Here is a 14,369-nt window from a genome sequence, read left to right as displayed (position 1 = left end):
GCGGCGCCCAGCACGAACAACCCACGCACTTCGTCGTCCTCGCGTTCCCCACATTCCACTCGCGAGCAGAGTAATTTGTCCTCGTCGTCAATTGACATAATTCCCGGCGGCGAAAGCACCAGCGCGGTGCTAAGTAGCAAACGGATAAGGTGCATGGTACGGCTTGAGGCGAACTATGTGAACAACGTCGGTGCCAGGGCGGGTGGATGACGTCGGAGAATCGAGGGGGACACCTCATATGTCACGTCGGTCGCCTGACGGAGCACATGATAAGGTCCGTTGTACTGGCGAAGAAGCTTCTCAGAAAGACCGATACGCCGAGAAGGAGACCAAACGAAAACGAGTAATCCTGAGGCATAGTGCACTGGGCGATGCCGGCGGTCGTAAACAGACCTATGGTAGGTCTGGGAGGCGGTGAGACGGTCGCGGGCGATTTGGTGGGCCAGAATTGCTTGGCCTATGGCGTAACGTGCGTACTCTGTGGTCGACTCTAAGGATGGCGGCAGCAGTTTATCCAATGGCAATGCAGGATGTCGCCCAAATAGGAGAAAGAAAGGCGAATGGCCTGTGATGTTCTGCTGCGACGAATTGTAAGCAAATGTTACATAGGGCAAGGCAATGTCCCATTCACGATGGTCGGGTGCGATTGTATATAGATAGCATGTTAGGGAGGGTCCTGTTCAGCCGCTCGGTAAGCCCGTTTGTTTCAGGATGGTACGCTGTAGTTAGCTTATGCTTCTTGGAACAGGACCGGAGTATGTCGTCAACTACCCGGAACAAAACGCAGCGGCCGCGGTCAGGTCAGCAATTAGCGTGGATCACCATGCTGAAGGATGACATTTTGAAGAAGGAAATAAGCGACATCTTTGGCGCAACTGGTTGGTAATGCACGCGAGATAGCGTCTCGAGTGACGTAGTCGGTCGCAACAGCGATCCAGCGGTTACCGGAACTAGACTAAGCCTCCTCGGACTGAGAAGGCCCGACGAGGTCTAGTCCGACACAATGGAAGGGTTCGAGGGGTACGTCGATAGGCTGCAGAATATACCGGCAGGCAATGTGGATGGGTGCGCTTTTGCGTTGACAGAGGTTGAAGCTGACAACGTAACGGCGAACACTACGATATATACCGGGCTAAAAGAAGCGGCGTCGCACCCGATCATAATTTCGCGAGACACCGAAGTGGCCCGCGGTGGGCAGTTCACGTAGATCCCTGAGGACAGAAGAGCGGAGACGCTGGGGAACGACAAGCAGTAGCGTAGGTCCATCAGGGTGAAGGTTGCGGCGGTACAGAATGTCATCGCGATGAATAAGTGAATTAGTGAAGAAAATGAGTTTTGTTGAGCAGGGCCGCAGGTAAAAAGGGTGTCTTTCTTAAGAAGGTTGGTGAAGAGACGGGCGATCGCAGAAACTTTTTTGATGAAACGTCGCAAATAGGAGCAAAAGCCGACAAAGCTTCGCACATACGTAGAAGATCGAGGCAGAAAGAAGTCCTTGACAGCTTGAAGTTTAGCAGGATCTGGGCGGACACTAGAAGCATCGACAAGATGCCCAAGGATTGTGAGCGTGCGGCTGCCGAATTGGCATTTCGATGAGTTGGGCTGTAACCCGGCTCCACGGAAGACGGAAAGAATTGTCGTCAGTCTTTCGTGGTGCGCGGAAAATGTGGAGGAAAAAACTACAGCTTCGTCGAGGTAACACAGGCATGAAGTCAGTTTAAAGCCTCGAATCAATGAGTCCATCATTCGCTCGAAGATAGCTGCCGCGTTTCGGAGACCGAATGACATGATTTTAAACTGGTATAATTCGTCCGGAGTGACGAATGCGGTCTTTTCACGGTCTTTGCAATCGACTGCAATTTGCCAATACCCGGATCGAATGTCGATGGAAGAGAAAACGTTTGCTCCGTGAAGGCAATCCAAAGCGTCATCGATTCTTGGGATAGGATCATCATCATCATCATCATCATCAGCCTGATTATACCCACTGCAGGGCGAAGGCCTCTCCCATATTTCTCCACTTAACCCGGTTCTGTGCTAGCTGCATCCACTTGACCCCTGCGAACTTCTTAATCTCATCCGCCCACCTAACTTTCTGCCTCCCCCTGCTACGCTTTCCTTCCCTTGGAATCCAGTTTGTTACCCTCAGCGACCATCGGTTATCCTCTCTTCGCACTACATGTCCTGCCCATGTCCATTTCTTCTTCTTAATTTCCACTAGAATGTCGTTAACTTGAGTTATTTCTCTGACCCACTCTGCACGCTTTCTATCTCTTAATGTTACCCCTACCATTTTTCGTTCCATAGCCCTCTGGGTTGTCCTCAACTTAAGTAGAACTCTCTTGGTTAGCCTCCACGTTTCAGCCCCATAGGTGAGTACAGGCAAGATGCAACTGTTGTACACTTTCCTCTTGAGCGATACCGGTAAGCTGCTAGTCATAATCTGCGAGTGCTTGCCAAATGCGCTCCATCCCAATCTTATTCTTCTTGATATTTCCTTTTCATGGTCTGGATCTGCGGTTACTACCTGTCCTAAGTAGACATATTCGCCTACTTTTTCCAGTATTTCGCTACCTAATGTAAACTGCTGTTCCTTCCCGAGGCTGTTGAACATTACCTTAGTCTTCTGCATATTGATTTTCAAGCCTACCATTCTACTTTTTCTGTCTAGGTCATCAATCATGGGATAGGATACATGTCCTTTTTCGTGATACTATTGAGGTTCCGGTAATCAACACAGAAGCGCTAACTCCAGTCATTCTTTTTAACAAGGACAACTGGTCAGGCTCATGGGCTTGTCGAGGGCTCTATGATGTCTTTAGTAAGCACCTTGTCCCCCTCCAGCTGAATGTTGCTGCGTTCTGTACTGGACGCTCTATACGGACGTATGTGAATGGGAGCGGCGTCACTGGAGTTTATGTGATGCGTAACCATAGAGGTCCGAACGAAAGAGCGGTTATCGAAGCCAAAGATGTCGCGAAAATAGGAAAGAAGACATCTGAGATAATGAGTTTGTGCTGGTAAAAGTCCAGTAGCAACCATCTTTGTGCATTCGTCAGATGGTGTGACGTCAAACACGTGGCGGTTCGCCGAGGGGGGTACACAACCTGTAACAGCTGATACAACGCATTCGGAAGCAAGACAGAGCGTGGTAAACTACATACCTTGGGGAAGCGTCTGAACTTGCGATGCAAAGTTGAGGACACGAAGGGATACTTGATTGGCAGACATAGTGACCACTATTTGCGTTAGGGCAACTTTTCGTGCGAGAGGTACATTAAGGGCTGGAGTAATGATGTACTGGCCATCGGAGACTGGTGGAACGGACAAGAACGATACATAGGTGATGGCTTTGGGGTCCAGGCGGAAAAAATTGACAGTACTTAGGCGGTGCACAACTGTATCCGGCGGCTCCTCCATAATAGATAGGTCGAGCTGACAACGTTTGTGTTACAATAAATGAGGGCAAAATGTTCAGTGAGAAAGTCAAGGCCAAAGATTAGGTCGTGAGGGCACTGTTCAAGGACAGTGCAGAGACCAGAAGTATGACGGCCGACGACTGACATACGAGCTGTAGACTTTCCAACGATAGCAGAAGTACCACCATGAGCGACATGGACAACAGCTTATGGGGCAGGAGTGAGCACTTTCTTTAGGCGATGGCGGAGCCGGGAAGTCATAACGGAGACTTTCGCTGCCGTGTCGATCAGAGCTGTAACAGTGATCCCGTCGAAGTCGACGCTAATCATATTCCGTCGGACCTGGAGAATTGGAGGAGTTTCGGGTTGGGTCCTCAGAACAGCATCACCTCTTGCGCTGCAGCCATCACTTTTCTGAACGAAATTGAGCATACGGGTCAGGAGATGACGGGTAGTGAGATCGGGGCGACGGAACACGACGGTGGTAGGGCGGCGACAAACGGTTGGTGGGCAGCGTCTGAGCGTGGGAGCTTGAGAATCGCTGTTCAGAGGGCGATGAATAGCGGCGGGAATAGACATAATCCGGATAGTGGCGGTAGGTAGATGGTGGGCGAGTTCGGCAGTGTCGAGATATGTGACCGAATCGGGATCAGTTAAAGCAGGTAGGCCTGCTGTCAGGTGTTCGCCACTCATTTGCGTTGCGGCTGTGGCGAAGGTAGTACATATGTCCACAACCAAGTAACGGGGCACACGGCGAGCATCTGAGGAGCTAATGGGGCATACAGGTTGGATCCCGAGATTGCCGAATTCTTGCCGGACAACAGCCTGTAAATAGCGTCGTCTGCTATTTTCTTCATTGCAGGACCATTTTGTCACTCTCTGACAATGCGGTGTCAATTTTCATGCAGACAGCCAAATGTCTTGAATGTATGACACATACGATTCTGTGGACGATCATTTTCGGCATGTGAGCTCTTTCTGGGCCCCAAGGTGACGTCCGATTGGCTTACTAAATAAATCAGAAAGTTTCCGCTTGCAGAGGTCCCAACTGGTTAGTTCCTCATCGTGGGTCTCAAACCAGACCATTGCAGTGCCCGTCAGGTAGAAATAACGTTAGCGAACTTCACGGTCGGGTCCCACCTGTTGTGCGCACTCACGTGCTCGTATATAGCGAGCCAGTCCTCGACATCAGCAGCGTCCACTCCACTGAAGGCACCGGGATCACGCGGGTGGGAAATGATGATGATGATAGCCGAGTAGGGACGCCGATGATGCGGCCCCGTCGCTGTGCATGACTAAACAGCCGGGGAGTCGAAGACCGCTGCGGAGTTCCGTGCTTGCTTTAGGCTACCCCGCACTTCCAAACAATAATGTAGCGTGGATACACGCACACAGAGCTTATATGTATTGTTAAGCGGGGATCCAGGCACTGGTAGCGGACACTGGTAGCGAGCAGGACCGGAGCAGGGGAGGCTTAACTTGCAGTCAGCTAGTCCGCAAAAATCACTTTCTCTTCCTCCTTTTCGGTGATCTACCCAATTAATGGGAACCTCTTCTTTACAATCTTGCCCCCGCAGAAAAGAGGAGCCATCCTGGCGACTCAAGGAGACGAAAGGAATGCGGGATCGTAGTAAGGCTTCAAACGGTCGACGTGAACAATCTCACAACTAGGTAATTCACTGGAGAAGTCTGTTGGAGCACTAGGTAGGGTCCGTGGTACTTGGAAATAAACTTGCTGCTCAGGCCGGGTGGTGTCGATGGGACCCAGAGCCATACGTGAGCACCGGGAGAGAATTGATGCACAGGGTGGCTGCTGTCGCTGTGCGCCTTCTTCTGGGCTTGCTCGTCCGAAGTAAGCGAGCGAGCCAGCTTGCGACATTCTTCAGCGTGCCTGGCAGCTGCTGAAAGTGATGTGTACTCTGACAGATCAGGACGGTAGGGGAGGATGGTGTCGAGTGGAGACGAAGGTTCACGCCCGTACAGCAGAAAAAATGGTGAGAATCCGGTAGTTGCTTGAACGGCGGTGTTATAGGCATAGGTTACAAATGGGAGAATCTTGTCCCAATCGGAGTGGTCGGCTGCGATGTACTTGGACATCATGTCACCTAGTGTGCGATTGAAGCGCTCTGTCAGTCCGTTGGTTTGAGGGTGGTACGCGCTGGATGTCCGGTGGGTGGTTTGGCATTCGCGTAGGAGCGCTTCGACAACCTCGGATAGGAAAGGTTTGCCTCGATCACTTAGAAGTTCTCGGGGGGCACCGTGCCGCAGAATAAAATGATGAAGAAGAAAGGACGCGATAGTGGGTCCCGTGGCATCCTGAAGTGCTGCTGTCTCCGCATAGCGAGTAAGGTGATCGACGGCTACGATCACCCAACGATTTCCTGCAGGTGTGTACGGTAGAGGTCCATACAAATCGATGCCAACACGATCGAATGGTCTATATGGGCACGGAAGGTGCTGTAGTGGAGCCGGCTGATGGAGAGGAGGTGGCTTGCGACGTTGGCAATCGATGCACGAACGCACATACTTACTGACGAAGGTATACATACCGCGCCAGTAAAAGCGCTGTCGCAACCGTTCATTAGTCTTAAATACACCCACGTGGCCACACTGCGGATCGTTGTGGTGAGATGCGCAGATATCACTTCGGAGGTGGCGAGGTACGACGAGCAGCCACTTACGGCCATCTGGCATATAGTTGCGTCGATAGAGAAGATGGTCACGAAGGGCGAAATGCTGCGCTTGACGACGAAGGGCGCGAGGAGCCGGTGAAAGTGACGAGTTCGTAAGATCGATTAGTGATGTAAGCCACGGATCCTTGCGCTGTTCTGATGGCATGTCGTTGATGGACAAAGAAGACAAGGCGGAGCTGGAGGCAGGGGACAACGGAGCGTCAGGCGACACTGGCGAGCGGGATAAAGCGTCTGCGTCGGAGTGCTTACGCCCTGTACGATAGATGACTCGAATATCATACTCTTGTAGTCTAAGCGACCAGCGGGCGAGACGGCCGGTGGGGTCTTTTAGTGAAGACAACCAACATAAAGCGTGGTGGTCCGTAACAACATCAAATGGGCGCCCATACAAGTATGGCCGAAATTTCTGAAGCGCCCAAACAATTGCCAAGCATTCCTTTTCTGTCACCGAGTAGTTGGTCTCGGCTTTGGTCAGCGTTCGACTTGCGTACGCCACAACGTATTCAACACCGGGTTTTCGTTGGGCAAGAACAGCGCCGAGGCCGGCGTCGCTGGCATCGGTGTGCACTTCGGTAGGAGCAGCCGGATCGAAATGGCGCAATGCGGGGGGTGAGGTAAGTATCTTGCGCAATTTCGTAAAAGCAGCATCGCAAGCCGGCGACCAGGCAGAAAGATCTTTGTGAGCGCTGAGAAGTCGCGTCAGAGGGGCAATGATGGTCGCAAAATTCCGAACGAAACGCCTAAAATAGGAGCATAAGCCTATAAATCTGCGTAATTGCTTGATAGATGTTGGCTTCGGGAACTCAGCGACAGCTCGAAGTTTAGATGGATCAGGGAGGATGCCATCTTTGGACACTAAATGCCCTAAAATAGTGAGTTGGCGAGCGGCGAAATGGCACTTTTTCAGATTGAGCTGTAGACCGGCGTTGCTAAGGCATTGCAAGACGGTTTCAAGGCGAGTTAGGTGGGTCGCGAAGTCGGATGAAAATACAACAATATCATCCAAGTAGCAGAGACATGTGTGCCACTTCAAACCGCGGAGAATATTGTCCATCATGCGTTCAAATGTGGCGGGCGCATTACACAGGCCAAATGGCATCACGTTGAACTCATAGAGCCCGTCGGGGGTGACAAAAGCTGTCTTGGGGCGATCGTCCTCAGCCATCGGAACTTGCCAGTAGCCAGAACGTAAATCGATTGAAGAGAAAAATTCCGCTCCATGCAAAGTGTCCAGCGCGTCGTCTATGCGTGGTAGCGGATAGACGTCCTTTCGTGTGATTGCATTAAGGCGTCGGTAGTCCACACAGAACCGAATAGAACCGTCTTTCTTCTTGACTAAAACGACCGGGGACGCCCAAGGGCTACTGGAAGGCCGAATTACACCCCTACTGAGCATCTCGTCGACTTGCTCATCAATAATGCGGCGCTCTGAGGCTGATACACGATAAGGGCGTTGGCGTAATGGGGCGTGCGTACCAGTATGGATGTGGTGAGAAACAGTTGACGTACCACCAAGGATAGCTGCTGGATGTCAAAGGAAGCTTGGAATCGGTTCAGTAAGTCGAGGAGCTTGGCGCGTTGATCTGGAGCGAGAGCACTGTCGATGGCTTTGTCGAAGGTAGCCAGAGGCGGTGAAGGAGACGAGGAACGAGGTGGGCTAAGGGCACTGACGTTGTGGGATATTGTGTCGGCACAGGTGGAGAAAACCGGTGGGACGGTCACAAAATTTTCTGATCGAACAGGCTCAGCATGCCCAACGCACTCGCTACGTTGCAACGTGAGTGGATAGAACGAATCGTTAGTAATGGCTAGCTCGGTGCGTCCGCTTCGTACACTAAGGACGGCGCAGGGCAGGGGAAGACAGCGTCGCGAGACGAAGAGGGAAGATGGGGTGAAGAGCACTGTACAGTCTTGAAGAGAGGGACAGTTTATAGGCACAATCGCAGCGGATGAAGGCGGGATATCAGTAGCATCCGCAACGTGGCATTTGGTTTCCCCAAGAACGTTAGCGGCAGTCGGTGCGGTGCACAGCGGAAAAAACTCTACTTCAGCACGAGCGCAATGAATTACGGCGCGATTGCGACACAAGAAGTCCCATCCTAAAATAATGCCATGAGAGCAGTCACGGAGAACGATAAAACTGATGACCTAGAGAATGTTCTGAATGGTGACTCGAGCCGTGCAGGTACCGATCGGTTCGATGTGCTGAGCAGTGGCGGTGTGCAATGAACCCCCAGAATATGGCAGAACAACTTTTCGTAACAAGCGGCACAGTCTAACGTCAATAACCGACACAGCAGCACCAGTATCTACAAGCGCAAGAGCACAAACATTTTCAATGCTAACTTCTATTAAATTGTTCGGTGGCGAAGCAGGACTTTCACTGTTCGACGAAAGCGCAGTTCTTGCCTGCGGAACTGCGTCTAGTGGTTTTCCGGCATTGGCGAGGTAGGACGGCGGCGCATCGGCGACGGAGAGCGACGGCGCGGAGAGGTTGAGCGGTTGTCATAGGTTGAGCGGTTGTCATGCGAGAAGTGGTCAAAGTGAGAGGAGGGCTGAGGTGGCGCACGGGGTGGGGACGGCGGCTGTGCGTAGGCAGCCGGGCTCTGATCGAAAGCGTACGGTGTCGGACGACGGCGGCACAGGCGTGCAACATGGCCAGGGAGACCACATGCAAAGCAAATTGGCCGATTGTCAGATGTGCGCCAAGGGCGTAGAATAGGTGGCGCACGACGCTGAGTGAAAAATGCGCGCTGAGGCGGACCATACGATGGCAAAGGCGTAGGAGGGGGTGGTATTGCGGCAACCTCAGCATAGGACAGTGGTGTAGGTCCGGACGTCGGAACAGCGTCGGCATGAATGAGCGGAGCTGTCAGTGGTGTGGAATGAGGAGTAGGGTTTCGATGGGGCGGAAGTGCGTCGGCAACTTGTTCCTGAATAACCTGGCGTATGGTCGGAGCCAGGTGTGAGCTGGAATGCGGAACGTTTGAAATTAGCGATAATTGACGTGCAACTTCTTCCCGTACGAAGTCTTTAATTTCTTGAATTAGTGTGGAGCTGACAGGGGCGTCAGACATAGCCGCGATCGTGGCTTCGGGTTGTCGAGGGACGATGCGTTGCCGACGAAATTCGTCGTAGCTTTGACACATCGTGACAACTTCACTTACAGTACGGGGCTCTTTTGCCATCAGAATGTTGAATACGCCTTCGTGGATGCCCATCATGATGTGGCGAATCTTCTCGGCTTCAGTCATTGATGCGCTTACACGATGACACAAATCTAAAACGTCTTCAATGTAGCTGGTAAAGGTTTCTCCTGTCTGCTGCCTTCGCTCGCGCAAACGGTGTTCGGCGCGAAGCTTGCGGACCGCAGGCCGGCCGAAGACGTCAACAAATCGGGATTTGAACGAGGCCCAAGTTGGAATGTCAGCCTCGTGATTTGTGAACCATAACTTTGCTACTTGGGTCAGGTAGAAGATCACGTTGTTAAGTTTTAGGACGTCATCCCACTTATTGTGGGTGCTTCCGCGTTCATACGAAGAAAGCCAGTCCTCGACGTCCTGATCGTCGGTACCGCTGAAGACCGGCGGGTCCCGCTGGCGAAGCACCCCGGAGCATGGAATAGAAGGGGCCGAGGTAGCGGGTCCGGTGGTGTTAGAGCTGGAGTCGGTCATTGAGGTAGTAATTCGGCGGCTGCGGAGCTCCAGAGCGAATAAATGGAAGAGAAATCCCGCGACCTCCACCAAGTGTTAAGCGGGGATCCAGGCACTGGTAGCGGACACTGGTAGCGAGCAGGACCGGAGCAGGGGAGGCTTAACTTGCAGTCAGCTAGTCCGCAAAAATCACTTTCTCTTCCTCCTTCTCGGTGATCTACCCAATTAATGGGAACCTCTTCTTTACAGTATTAACAAATATTTACATAAGGGTAGCTTACCGCAGACGAACAACTTCGGGCCAGTGGCTCCCAGCCCGAACCACCCGCACACTTCGTCGTCCTCGCGTTCCCCACATTCCACCACGAGCACAGCACTTTGTCCTCCTCGTCCCTTGACAATATTTTCTTCATTGATGCCAAACAATATTGCTAACTTCAATTCTTGAACATTAAGTTGTGTCCTCTCTTACTGCCGACAGTAAGGCAAGACTAAGTTTAAATTGTTATTTTTATCTGTCTAGCTGAGGGCTCGGCTGCCCCTATGTGCTATAGTATGACTACATACAGATACCCTTTAAATGCGCTCTCAGTCCTTCACCTTGAAACTGCAGTGGCACCACTTCTTGGAGCGCTTCTAGGTCATATCACTGTAGCAGTATATGGACGGAACATGAAATTCTGCTCTGTCCCCAATCACGTTGGTATTACAGGCAACAAATCGCAGTTATGAGTGCTGATCAAGGTTGTGAGTAGCATGTCATGAATATACGTCTCATTTAAAGACCGCATGAAGCTATTGCATCATAATCTGGAAAACAATTAAGAGTCAAATCAGAACAACGAAGAAAATAATGAACTAATCAGGGCAAGAACAAGTGCGATGCGTGCAGGATCAGCAAGGAGTAAGCCACATTTTACTCGTATGCAGGAAACCTGAAATGACACATTGTTCGCCCACCATTTTACAAGGAGCACAGTTCTTTCTGTTGATCGTTGCTAATGTGTAATATGTTCTCCTTATTCTGTCCTGTAACTTTAGGTTAATAAATAAAGAAAATAAGTTCATTAATGTAGTGTAGAATAAATATAAAACCTAAATACAATAGACGTCTGTCATTGGGATTGGTCCATGGTAATCTCAGTTATTTATGCTGCATTAAATACAAGCCAAACCAACATTAATTTGAATTTTACTCATGGTATATTCTAACCGTGTCAATTTAAACCTGTTCGCGCATTCTAACCATGTCACATTGGAAAATAAATAATTCGAATAAAACGAATTGAAGCACTAAGAGCAAACTGAAACGGGTGGTGCTTAAAAGAACCTCTAGTTGAAGATTCACCTGCAGAAGCTCTGTCCGTTTCATGGTGTAATGAAGGTATATATGGTTGAAACGTTCTCATTAACACTTTGCTGCAATCCTGGCAAACAAGCTTAGATCCTTCCAGACATGTAGTGTTTATTGGCAAGTGCATGGACACACAATGAATGAAGGAAAAAAAACCCAATGATATTGAACACATTCAGATCAAGATTTGTTGCCCAACCAGGAGAAAAACCACTCATGACATTAGTTCAGGGGGGCCGGTAGGGAACGGTGAATAAGAGTATACGGCGCGCTTACCAGCATAAATTATTATATTTAGTTATTAAAGATATCTCCCTCTTGACGGAGTTAAGGATGGAAACAATATAGTTATCATGTCACCATCTTTGTTAACTTCGCAAATAAGCTTCTTTAGCTCAAGATAGGCAATGCAAGATATATTGTAATTTCAAGGCTGTGGACATGGCGGTAATCCTCCCGTCATTTCTGTGCGGATAGATCTCACCCGCCGAGTTCGCCACGAGATCTCCCTAATTGCCTGTGGCCACTTCGACTTGTGCTGGATTATGAAGATAGTCGAACGAAGTTAACTACCCGCGGTAAATGCTTGTTGTTTATTGCGACCGTTTGTCTAGAGACTAAGCAGATCCCAAGAGGTGTAAGAAAATTTCGAATTCTTCAAGTGTATGCCAATATCGGTAACGCGACCACAAGATAAAGTTTCCACATCCGACAGTGAGAAAGCAAGTAGTTCTCTTTGGAACACTTGTTATTTACCGAGAGCATGAAAAAAGAGGTAGGTTTAGATTACGTATCGATGATACAGCTCGCAAGCAGGACTGGGCATACAGCAGGAGCATCCCATCAGGGTTTAGAGAAGAGGAGACAAATACCTTCTTAAAGTTGGAGTTAACGCGGCAAAAACGAGAACGTCCCAAGAAAAATGTCTCCGCGTAAGGTCGCCAGAGATGTCGGTGCCGCGCTCTTGTAGAAACTTTCGTGTGCGACACTTTCGTGTCGTAGAAACGTGCTGTGCCTGCGAGGGGGAAGCATGAGCGTCGCGTACCAAAGGTTATGCTTGCTGACGCGCTCGTACATAGCTAGCCAGTTTTCGACGTCGATGTGATCGGTGCCGCATAAGGTGCCCAGATCACGAGGCTGCGTCATGATGACCGTGAGAACAGGTTGTCCCGCTGCAGAAGGTGTCATGTCGGACGGACGGCGTAGTGCCTGCGCCAAGCTGACGGCCGCTACGAAAATCCAGGTTTCGCTATTGATGTAGTCCCATCAAGCCTCCACGCATTATTAGTGCATGGAAGTACATGCAGGTAACCGCAACAGTTCGCCCTCAGCGACACACTGCCAGAACTTTTTCTTGACCCTTTGAAACATAGCAGATACCCACAATAGGGGATTGGCCTAGGCGTATAGTGCCATATAGACGGAACATTACACACGTGTATTACGACAGAACTAACCCAACCTAGCTTCAGCGCCGCCTTTGTGCACCACATTAAACCAGAATGTCTTTGTCGTCACGATACTACATACCATAACAATATATTTGAGTTATTGATTGATTGATTGATTGATTGATTGATTGATTGATTGATTGATTGATTGATTGATTGATTGATTGATTGATTGAATAATTGATTAATTGATTGATTTTTATGACTGGTTGATTTAATGACTGAGTTGTGAGTACCAGAGAGCCAGGTCTTAAAAAATAAGTTACACCATAGCTTTGTGTTGCCCATCTACTCTTCACACTCTCAGTACAGCAAAAGCCCGAGCCGACACGGACTAATAGTTTTTCTTGACATAAATGTACGAGTTGCATCAAACACTCACTCTTTTATGTACTTCAACTTGGCACGTAATTGTCCTCCTGAAACAAATATTTGAATGAATACGAGTGCAAAAAATGCGGTCCATTACCTTAAAGGAAAGCAAACATTTTTCATTTACCACGCTTCAGCGCTCTGGTTACGCTGTTTAAACTGTCTTTGATTTTTCAACTTTCTTTAGTGATTGCTTTGATACTTGAAGTTTTTCTAAAACATTTCTTGGTTTCTCTCTATCCACCCGAATACACACTGTCAGGAATAACTACGTAGTATATATTTCAAGTCCTGCAGGACAGCACTTGAAACTATAAGTTTGATTTGGTTTGTAGAGCTTGACATCCAAGAGCGACTAAGAATATGAAAAATGCCCCATTGGAGGGCTCCAGAAATTTCGACAACCATGGATTCTTTAACGGGCACTAAAATCTGAAACATGTATTAAGAGAAAAAAATTAATTTGCTACGTTGTTTTATATATTTTCAGTTCCAAACGAAACAAACTTAACGCGCTGCTTCAACTGCACAGACGCTGCCTAGACGAGGTAAGTTAGTGGAGTATCACGATTGTAAACTAGCGTCAGAGGATGAGGGTGCTGGATAGTATCTTTCTATCGATCTGGTTTGATCTAGCGACTAAACATCATGAACAATCAGGCAACATCAAGACAACCCAGCATAGCACAGGAACAACATTGTTCCAACGATATTATATCTACCGTTCCTGTCTCTTTTCTCATTTCATAATAGTCCCTGAGGTGTTACCTGCTAGCGTTGTTTTGGAGAACTGTTAATTGATAAACGTTTTTTCGCAAAAATACAACGCGCGGTATAAAGTAATTGTGCTCAGCAATGCCGCACTATCTGTGCAAGTTGCTGACTACCAGCTTCATTATTTGTGACACCACGAGGATAACGAATTATGCACCCGATTGAGGTGAGAAATAAAGATGGCATCGCCGTGTCATTTTAAGTATTACTTTTTAAATTATCACAGCACACTGGAAACATTGCCAAAGAACATCACCTAGATGAGCATGAATTTATTTCTTTAAATCTTACTAAAAACGCTCACGGTCTTTATTGTTATCAAAGTCAGAGGTGAAAACAGGCAAAAGCATCGAACATTCGAAAAACCCACCAGCGTTTCAAACTGAAACCAGCCTTGCCGGTATATGTGATGTCGTTAAGGTTGATTTCTTTTCAGTCATGGATGATATCTTGTCGCCCTTTTTTGAAATAACAACGTTCCACTAATTGAAACGTTATGCTATAATCAGAATTGCGAATCAGGTGCCTACCTTTCAAATATTTTCACAGTCCTTCAGCACTGTAAAGCAGTGTATCAAACTCGCAATACCGGATTGCATGCTACATTCACATTCAGAAATGAAGCCCGCAACCAAACTCTAATGTCAATATTTTTC

At 48.8% G+C, this 14,369-nt stretch overlaps 1 long non-coding RNA gene across 1 annotated transcript in view; it reads left to right on the top strand.

Moving 5' to 3' along the window:
- Positions 1-14,369, top strand: part of LOC146176917 (uncharacterized) — a 47,343-nt gene that overhangs the window by 29,089 nt on the left and 3,885 nt on the right. The window contains exon 3 of the long non-coding RNA XR_014701232.1: positions 13,430-13,487. This is a non-coding gene — a long non-coding RNA (uncharacterized LOC146176917). The remainder of the gene's footprint in view (positions 1-13,429; positions 13,488-14,369) is intronic.

Source organism: Amblyomma maculatum, chromosome 10, assembly GCF_055883805.1.
Source record: "Amblyomma maculatum isolate TAMU_Amacu chromosome 10, ASM5588380v1, whole genome shotgun sequence".
Lineage (NCBI taxonomy): Eukaryota > Metazoa > Arthropoda > Arachnida > Ixodida > Ixodidae > Amblyomma > Amblyomma maculatum.
The sequence above is the reverse complement of the archived record's forward strand: the minus strand, read 5'-3'. Positions and strand labels throughout refer to the sequence as shown.